Genomic DNA, 10,977 nt, shown 5'->3' on the forward strand with positions numbered 1-10,977 from the left:
GATGGCTTTAACAAAGAGAAATTTATTTTCTCAGTCTAGTAGGCTACAAGTCCAAATTCAGGGCATCAGCTCCAGGGGAAGGCTTTCTGTCTCTGTCAGCTCTGGAGAAAGGTCCTTGTCATCAATCTTGCCCAGTCGAGAAGCTTCTCAGCACAGGGACCCCAGATCCAAAGGACACAGTCTGCTCCTGGCACTGCTTTCTTTCTTTCTTTTTTTGGTATGAGGTTCCCAACTCTCTGCTCACTTCCCTTTCATGTCTTGTAAGATAAAAAGTGGTGCAGGCTACACCCCAGGGAAACTCTCTTTACATTGGATCAGGGATGTGACCTGAGTAAGGGTGTTACATCCCACCCTAATCCTCTTTAACATAATCTAATCTTGCCTCATTAACCACAGGCAGAGATTAGGGTTTACAACACGTAGGAAAATTACATCAATCACAAAATGGAGGACAACCATGCAATACTGGGAATCATGACCTAGCCAAGTTGACAGATATTTCTGGAGGACACATTTCAATCCATGATAGTGCGTGTGGTCTTTGAGTCCTATGTGTCCATTACAATGAATTATCGAACCCAGCAGAGAAGTGGAGAGTACTGTGGAAGGGACGGTTGGTGTCAAGAGTTGGTAAAGATGGCGGAGAGAGGAGGCATGTCTGACCTCCACCTCACAGGAATCAGCCTTGGGCTGTTGATCTTGGTTCTCCTTATCCCTTGTGAAGTTAAAGAAGGTCAGACACTTCCTCTATGCCCTTCTTTACAGTGTGTCTTTCAGAATTTATAGGTAACTCAGAACAGGTGCATACACTTCTTATTTAGCCTTACTTTAGTGCAACAGGAAACCCTGGTGGCGTAGTGTTAAGAGCTGTGGCTGCTAACCGAGAAAGGTCAGCAGTTCAAATCCACCAGGCGCTCCTTGGAAACACTATGGGGCAGTTCTGTTCTGTCCTATAGGGTCACTATGAGTTGGAATCGACAACACAGGGTCAGGTTTTTTGTTTTTTTCTTTTTTTTAGGGCAAGAAAAGTCTCAAAATCTTTCCAATGACTTAAAAGCTGCTCATGCAGCAAGTGAAGGTGATTGTGATGGAGAATTTGTTGCCAGAAGGGGTTGGTTCAATCATTTCAAAGTGAGGGCAAATTTACATAACATTGAAGGGCAAGTAGGACTTGTCCCTAAGTCAGACATTGGTAACCCGGGGATTGCCTGTACAGGGATATTTTTATAAAAAATAATAAATTTCTGATAAAACACTGCACAAAAAATTTATAGACATTTTGGTGTCACACCCTCTGACAGTGTCACCAGTACAGTCTGTACCCCCCGCACCCCCTTAGTGATGCCACTGCATCTTACCAATCAATCTGGAAGCTTGTGAATAAATTGAGAGAAAAGGAGTAATAATACAGAAAGTACATTTGATTAATGCCTTAAAAAACCCATTGCCGTTGAATCCATTCCAACTCACAGCGACCCTATGAGACAGAGTAGAACTGCCGGATAGGGTTTCCAAGGCTGTAATTCTTTACAGAAGCAGACTGCCGCATCTTTCTCCTGTGGAGCGGGTGGAGGGTTTGAACCGCGACCTTTTGGTTAGCAGCTGAGAACTTCAACCAGTGTGCCACAAGGACTCCCCTATTAATGCCTTACAGTTTACCAAATGCTTAATTCATTCTCTCAAAAATATTTATTGGGACCCTACCTGCTACCAGGCACCAGGCTGGGCTCCTGGGGATACAGATATAAACAAAGCAGATCCTGCCCTGACCCTGTTTTATAGTCTGTTATTTCCATACCCTGATCTCATTTAATCTTCACAGCAGCTGCAAGAGTAACATTGCCACATTGGCACTTTTGGTTAACTGCCTTGCTCAAGGAAACACCATCAATAAGTAGTGAAGCCAAAACTCAAATCTGCATCTTCTAACGCCAATTCCAGACTCCTACAACTATACAATGAATAAGGAAGACCAAAGAAGAATTGATGCATTTAAATTATGCTGTTAGTGAACAATATTGAATATACTATGGACTACATAGTAAATGCTATAAAATACTGACTTCAAAGAACACCAGCAAATGTCTGCCAATGGGTGAATGGATAAATAAATTGTGGTGTATCCATACAAAGGAATATTATTTGGCCATAAAAAGGAATGAAGTACTGATACATGCTACAACATGGATGAACCTTGAAAACATTATACTAAACAAAAGCAGCCAATCATAAAAGACCACATATTGTATTATTCCATTTATATGAAATGTCCAGAATAGGTAAGTCAATAGAGACAGAAAGTAAATTGGTAGTTGCCTAGGGTTGGGGAGAAGGGGTATTGAGGGGAGATAGCTAAAGGGTACAGAGTTTCTTTTGGGGATAATAAAAATATTCTAAAATTGATAGTGGTGATGGTAGCACAATTCTGAATATGCTAAAATCCATGGAATTGTATACTTTAAATGGGTAAATTATATGATATTTGAATTACATCTCAATAAAACTGTTTTTAATAAAGAAAACTGACATAATGTTCCACTAATAACTTCAAGGTGTTAAAAAGCAAAGATGGCACTTTAAGGACTAAGATGAGCCTGACCTAAGCCATGGTGTTTTCAATCACCTCATATGCAAGCAAAACCTGGAAAATGAATATGGAAGACTGAAGAAGAATTGATGCCTTAGAATTATGGTGTTGGTGAAGAATATTGAATATACCACGAACAGCCAGAAGACTGAACAAATCTGTGTTGGAAGAAGTACAACCAGAATGCTCCTTAGAAGTAAGGATGGCGAGACTTCATCTCACATACTTTGGACATGCTATCAGGAGGGACCAGTTCCTGGAGGATATCATGCTTGGTTAAGCAGGGGGTCAGCGAAAAAGAGGAGGACCCTCAACAAGATGGATTGACACAGGGGCTGCAATAATGGGCTCAAACATAACAACAATTGTGAGGATGGCGCAAGACCCGGCAGTGTTTCGTTCTGTTATATATAGGGTCGCTATGAGTTGGAACCGACATGACGGGACCTAACAACAGCAATAACTTGGGGAAATACTTTTTCAGGTTTTTGATGCAGAAAGTGATTTGACCTGGAACCGGGATATAAGTTTGTGTTGATAGTGTAGAGACAAATAATTGTCTATGTTTTCCTCAAAAAAAAAAAAAAAACCTGGAAAGAAAAAGAGAAAACAATACTAGAATCTACCAATACAGCAACAACGTAAGGTAATTATTCCAGATGAGATGGAGCCTAGATCGATTCAGGCAGCAACAATGGCATCTACACCCGGTAACTGTTCAGATCCAACCATTACAATATGTGAATATGTGAGTAACAAAAGTGTTAGCTGTGTCTTTCCGTGTTTTTATTTTTTAAAGACTTTTATTAAAATTAATCACTATTAGCCCCTTTTAAAAAAGAACACTAAACATAGGCCCAATGACTTGACAATGAGCAATATTGTAGATTCTTTTCCAAGAAAAATTTCGTTTCAATTATTTAAAATGAACAGTTATTGTTTGGCTTTAAATACCATATTTCAAATGTTTCTCCCTTAATAGTCCCATGCAAAAAACCCCATATTTTTCCCAATTATTTTTTCCACTTAATATGAAATATCCTTGGTTGAAAGAACTTTACAAAAGAAAAAAAAACTTTATACCAAAAATATGATCTAGAGTTTTAGTACCCCCCAGTGGCTCTGAAAAATTAGGCAATTAATTATTGTAAGTTTTCTTCTAAGAAGTCTTTGGGGAACCAGCCAAGTTTAAACAGGGTAATTGGTAGATCTGTGGTTGTAATTTACATAGATTATAGAAACCTAACACCAGACATTTATCTAATTGAAAAAAATGTGGTGTTGGGTTACTTATCTAGAGGAATTCTACTTGCGGTTTGTGCCATTTGGTGATTAATCCATCGTCTAGAGAATCTAAGTGAATTTCTCTGGGGACAAAGTAGGTGGTAATAATGCTCAAAAAATTAGTTTTGCAATATTTAGCAATAGTTCAAAAATATACTAAATATAAAATGGCTATCCTATGCATTCCTTCAATAAAAACTAGTACTAAAATAGTGTAACCCCATAATTCCTTTAGAAGATGTTTATCCGTTTTGCTGTTTCTTTCTTTAATGTCAAACAACTCCATCTCCTAATCGATCTGCTATGGTAGGTTCTATCACCCTTTGCTGAGTTTCTGTTTCCTGTAAATATAACAAGCAATGCAAGACATTTAATGCTGCCCAATTTGTTTCAAGGGTTTCTTATACTAAATAAGGATGAAGATAGAATTTCCACAACAAGCACATCAGACAGATCTTAGATTCTTGCAGACTTGCATACAAGATAATGTATCCCAAACATTTTTAGCTTCAAAAATTATTCAAGCAAAATTCCACTTTCCTATCTCCTACCTAAGTGAATCGGCTCATTTACTATGGACATGTCCTCGGGAGGGACTGGCTGCTGTTTGGTAAAGTGGAGGGCCAGTGAAGGTGAAGGAAATCCGTAACGACATGAACTGACACAACGGCCGCAGCAATGGACTCAAACGTACCAATGGTTATGAAGATGGTGCAGGACCAGGCAAGTTTAGTTTTGCTGTACGTGGGGTTGACAGCAACTAACATTTCCTACCTAGGGGGGTCTGAAGTGGAGTCAAATTGCAAGTTTTATGTTTTGTGGGTTTTTTTTTTTTAAATACATAATAATATCATGCTTGCTAAAGTAGAGGGTCAGCAAAAAAGAGGAAGACCCTCAACGGGATGGATTGACACAGTGGCTGCAACAATGGTCTTAAGCATAATGATTGTGAGGATGGCGCAGGACCGGGCAGTGTTTGGTTCTGTTGTACGCAGGGTCGCTGGGAGTCGGAACCGACTTGACGGCACTTAACAACAACAGCCTACAAGTTGCTCTCAATACCCTGAAGTATTTTTGAAGACAGCCTTTCTACCAAAAACGACTAACTAAGCCAGTTGCTGTCAAGTCAGCTCCTACTCACGGCAACCCCATGTGTGTGCTCCACAGGGTTTTTAATTGCTGTGACCTTTCAGAAGGAGATCGCCACGTCTCTCAAGCACCACTGGGCAGATCTGAACCACTAACCTTTCAGTTTATTTGCACCACCCAGGGGATCCTCCCTACAACAACCTAGAAAATCCACAGAAGACTGGATAATGTCCACCACCCTCACTCTGAGACACTGATTATTTGAAATTTACAATACTAATGCTACTGGTACCCATTTACTAAACTCATTCAATTATTTAACAATTAGTTACTGAACAAGTTGTATTTGCCAGGAAGTGCATTTGATGCAGGGGATAAAACGTAAGATGATAGTTTCTGCTCAAAAAGACTCACAGTCAAGCAATGGAGACGGCTCCTAAGGCCATCCTGCAAAGCCACCTGGAGGTGTGAATGCCAGAGATGAGGAGGAAGTGAAGCGCAGGAAGTATGAAAGGAATTCCAGGTAGAGAGGACAGCGGGAACAAAGATACCAACATGGAAACAAGTTTATGCAGAGGGGAACACAGGTGGCTGGGGCTGTGGTATACACTGTCAGGTAGGAAGTGGAGAAGCAGGCAGAGCTGAAGCACAGAGAAGCTCATGTGCCGTGTTAAGGAACTTGGAGTTAATCCTGAATGCAAGAGATCAATCTAAGAACTTTTAGCCTTCTTCTCGCCTGCTGACCTGCTTACAGCTGCCTCTGGAGGTCAGCAGGATCAAGGAGAGTGAGTTGGGGTCAGGGGCAGAGGTCACATAGCTACAGCTAGCTGCCATGTATTGAACCCTACATAATCATCTCATTTGATCCTTCCCGAGACCCTGTATGGTAGGGATTAGCAGCTCCATTTTACAGATGAAGAGACAGGCTCATAGAGGTTAGGAGACTTGCACAAACTGACACAGCACCAGGATCCAGTCAGATGGGCATTTTAGATCATTCTGGCTCTTGGTTACAGGAGGTGGATTTTAGGGATATAACACTAGAAGCAGGAAGACCAGTTAAGAGACTAGTGCAACAATCTAGGTAAGATATGGTTTAGAACTTCACCATACTGGCAAAGGTCAACCTAGACACAAACTACGTGTTTTGAAACAAATCGAAACAGGATTTTTTTATCACCCCCAATTCACAATTCAGACACAGAAGAGCTTACACTATGTCTCAGTTATCTAGTGTTGCTATAACAGAAATACCACAGGTGAGTGGCTTTAAGAAACTGAAATTTATTTTCTCAAAGTCTAGGAGGCTAGAAGTCTGAATTCAGAGTGCTGGCTCTAGGGGAAGGCTTTCTTTCTCTGCCAGCTCTGGAGGAAGGTTCTTGTCTCTTCAGCTTCTTCCTCGGCAATCTTCATGGGGCTTGGCCTCTATCTTCCCCCATCCCTCCTTGTTTCTCTATGCCTAACCTGCTCATTTTATATTTCAAAAGACATTGATTCATGACACACTTTACACTAATATTGTCTCATTAACATAACAAAGAAGGCCCATTCTCAAAAAGGATTATAACCACAGGTATAGGGGTTAGGATTTACAATGCGTATTTTGGGGGGATACAATTCAATCCATAACACATTAGCTCACGCTTTTCAAGCTAAAAAGAACATCCTCTATAAAACATTATAAGTCCAAGGTGTAACAATTGGTTTCTACTCACCTAGAGCAACAGAGGAAGAAAGAGAGTCAGGAATAGGAGGATATGGAATGAATAATTACCTCCATGAACAACTGTCTCCTTTGCCATGAGACCAGAAGAACAGAATGGTGCCCAGCTACTGTTACTGAACATTTTGAACAAGGATTCTGTAGCAGAATCCTGATTAAAAGGAGAAAAATGCAGAACAGAATTTCAAATTCTCATGGACTCCAGACTTTCTGGAGCCATGAAGGCTGGATAAACCCCTGAAACTACTGCCCTGAGATAATCTTTAAACCTTAAACGAAAAATATGCCCTGAAGTAGTCTTAAAATGAAACAATAGTTTAGCTTAACTAGTAAAAAATGTCTGCTTTGAACATTATGCTCTTTTAAGATCTGTCTATGTGGGATCACACTGACAACAGCAACTCGAAAGATTAGATAGGAACCTTAGGGGGCAGTGAGTTTATGTTAACGGAGGAGGAACAACTCAGAAAAATAGAGTGGGAATGGTTGCACAGCTCAAAGAATGTAATCAGTGTCACTGAATTGTACACATAGAAACTGTTTAATTGGTGTATGTTTTGCTGTGTAGATTCTCAACAGCAAAATAAATAAGATTTTAAAAAAATTATAAGTATTCTCCCTATTAGAATGGTTTAACAGGAGACCATAGGGCTTAAGATGGAGTGATAGTGCACAGAAGTATACTAAAAGATAAGAAGACTGGTTTAAGAAGCCTCCCCTTTGCATTCCAAGACTAGACTCAGGTGGTATCCAGAGTGCCAAAATTAGATGTGTAACATTTAAATGCACAATATTGTTTTTATTGTTAAAATGTGTTTAGAAAATAAAAATTGAATGACACACTTGTAGAATGCCTGAGTCACCTCTTTAAAACTCTAGGTTCTGAGAAGAGAATCTAACACTGGACTAACATACTAAATTTAACGCTTTACACAGGAAATCACAAACTCTCAGGAGCATGTACACAAAAACTTTCCAGCAGAGGGCAGCAAAATGTCACTAACCAGTTTTTCAAAACCCAGTAGCTTTTCTATCTTGCCTAATAATATTACGATATTTTAAAAATATTACAGAATAGTTATATACATATATATAGATACACACACATACATACTGGTTTATCTTACAGTAATCATGGAATTGCAGTACTTATCTTTAGGCAGAACAGAATTCTTTCCAGAGCTCTCAGACTGCTCAAGGCTCTTGGGTGGACAGGACCTGGGCAATAATAAGAAGGAATAAATGTGAGTCACAATGTCTTAAGTTGGTGACATCTGCCTAGTGGTTTGCGAACTCTTTTACAAAGAATCTTATGGTTTAAGTTGCCATGAGATCTTTTTTAAAAATGTTATAACTATGTGCTTGGAGGAGACCTGGTGGTGCAGTGGTTAAGAGCTTGGCGGCTAACCAAAAGGTTGGCAGTTCCAGTCTACTCCTTGGAAACCCTATGGGGCAGTTCTACTGTCCTATAGGGTCACTATGAGTTAGAAGTGACTCGACAGCAATGGATGTGCTTGGAAGGAGCTCTGGTTGCAAAGTGTTTAAGCACTCAGCTGCTAACCAAAGGCCGGCAGTTCGAATCCACTAGCTGCTCCGCGGGAGAAAGATGTGGAGCAGTCTGCTTCCATAAAGACCTACAGCCTTGGAAATCTTATGGGGCTGTTCTACCCTGTCCTATAGGGTCACTATGAGTCGGAATCGACTCAATGACAACAGGTTAAGGCGTTCTTTATAGGCTTGAGTTTCCTCATCTGTAAAATGGAGATAATAATTACACATACACCTCAAGGGGTGGTTGTGCAGATTAAACATAAAGTGACTGAAACATTAACTGTTAGCGGTTATGTGTTAAAACAGGAGTTAAAAAATGACTTTGGGACTCCTGTTTCTGGTCATAGTGGAATAACAAATATCAGACTTACCTTTCTCCTAGAGACAACCGGAAAACTAGCCTAAATACATAAAACAACTGTTTTCAGACATTAGACAACAGGCAGTGTTGGAAGGGATCTCTGAGAGAGGGGAAACAAACCAGGTAAGCCCTACACCTCCCCAGCTTTTTGCAGGAAATGCAAGCACAGCCCAATAATCTCTCTGAATTGAGAATTTGGGGGTGGGGGTGGGGGCAACATGGCTGGACACTGCCAGGCAGAATTCTAGAGAATAAGTAGCTATGCAGAAAAAAAGCTCCAAATACCTGCAGATAGGTCCCCTTGACCTTGCATGTGTAGGGTGAATGTTCATGAGTCAGGGCAAAGAAAGACTGGAGAGTGGTAAAGTGAATAATACCCAGAGCTCACACTGGGTGGGGAGATGTGGGAACTTCAATTAGCCAAATAATCAACTGAGCCATTCAATGGATACTCAGCAGGGTCATGACTTAATAGTAGGCCTGAATGGTCCCTGGAGTGCCTGTCCTAGCAAAAATTAAAAATATGCCTTGAAAGAGTCAAACTGATCTGCAAGTAACTTACCTGTCTGCCAGAATAAAGTTTAACATACTTTAAAAGGCAACAGCAAAATCCAGACACTCACAATGTGGCAAAAGCCAATAAAAAATTACTACAAATGCCAACAGCAGGAAAAATGTTGACTCAGAACCAAGGGAAAAATCAATCAATAAAAACAGGCATAGAAAAGATAGAGATGATGGAACTACCAGGAAAAAAACATCAGAACAGCTATTATAACATGGTAAACATATTTAAGTGAAAACAGGAACATAATGAGGAAAGAAATAAAAGATATTTAAAAAGGACCAAATGGAACATTCAGAGATAAAAAACATAATATCTGAAATGAAATTTTCTCTGGATGGCTGTCTTAGTTATCTACCGTACTTTTACGCAAATAACATGCGCCTTCTACATTTGTTTGCCAATTGCTCCCTCCTCCCGTGAGGCATTTTCAGAAGGTGTGCGTTATTTGCATGAAAATACGGTAGTGCTGCTATAACAGAAATACCACAAGTGGGTGGCTTTAATGAACAGAAATCTATTGTTTCGCAGTTTAGGAGGCTAGAAGTCCAAATTCAGGGTGCCGGCTCTAGGAGAATGCTCTTTATCTCTGTCAGCTCTGGGGGAAGTTCCTCTCTCTCTTCAACTTCTATTCCTTGGCTCCTTGGTGATCTTTGTGTGGTAAGGCATCTGTCTTCCCCCATTTGTGCTTGCTCCTCTGTCCTAATCTGCTCTTTATATATCTCAAAGATGACTGGAATAAAACGCACCCTACACTAATATGGCCTTCTAACATAACAAAGAAAACCAACTCCCAAATGGGATTATAACCACAGGTATACCCAAAATGCGTTGCCGTCAAGTAGACTGCAACTCATAGTGACCCTACAGGACAGAAGAGAACTGCCCCCTAGGGTTTCCAAGGCTGTAATCTTTATGGAAAAAACAGACTGCCACGTCTGTCTCCTGTAGAGGGGCTGGTCGGTTTGAACTATTGACCTTTCGGTTAGCAGCCAAGCTCTTTAATCACTGTGCCTCCAGGACTCCTTCAACCACAGGTATAGAGGTTAGGATTTACAACACGTACTTTTTGGGGGCACAATTCAATCCATATTAATAGCATTAACAAGATTAGACATTGCCAAAAAATAAATCAGTGATCTGGAAACCTAGGGTAGAATCTATAAAAAATGAATCACAAATAGAAAAAAAGGATTGGAAAAAAAAGAACAGAGCCTCAGTGACCTGTGGGAATATATACAGTTGTCTAATATATGTATAAATGAAATCCCAGAAAGAAGGGGGGAAAAAAAACTATTTGAAGAAACAAATGCCTGTAATTTTCCAAATTTTACGAAAATTATAAACTCTAAAATCCAAGAAATTCAGTGAACTCTAAGCAGGGTACACACAAACACACACACAAACACACATCATACCAAGGCACATCCGAATCAAACTGCTGGAAAGCAATGATTAAGAGAAAACCTTGAGAAGCCAAAAACAAAACAAAAACCTGTATAACATAAAGAACAAAGATAAAAAATAACCACAGACTTCTTGTCAGAAACTATGCAACCCAGAAGACAATGCAATGGCATCTTAAAAATATTGGGTGGGAGGGACTGGGGGGAAGGGTGTCAGCTTGGAATTCTGTATCTAGTGAAAATATCTGCATTAGTTTCCTGTTGTTGGTTGCCCTTGAGTTGGCTCTGACTCATGGCAACCTTATGTGTAACAGAACAAAACGTTGCCCAGTCCTAAACCATCCTTACAATTGTTGGTATGTTTGAGCTCACTGTTGGAGCTATTGTGTCAATCCATCTCACTGCAGGTTT

The sequence above is a fragment of the Trichechus manatus genome, unplaced genomic scaffold, assembly GCF_000243295.1.
Source record: "Trichechus manatus latirostris isolate Lorelei unplaced genomic scaffold, TriManLat1.0 scaffold00001, whole genome shotgun sequence".
In the NCBI taxonomy this organism is placed as follows: domain Eukaryota; kingdom Metazoa; phylum Chordata; class Mammalia; order Sirenia; family Trichechidae; genus Trichechus; species Trichechus manatus.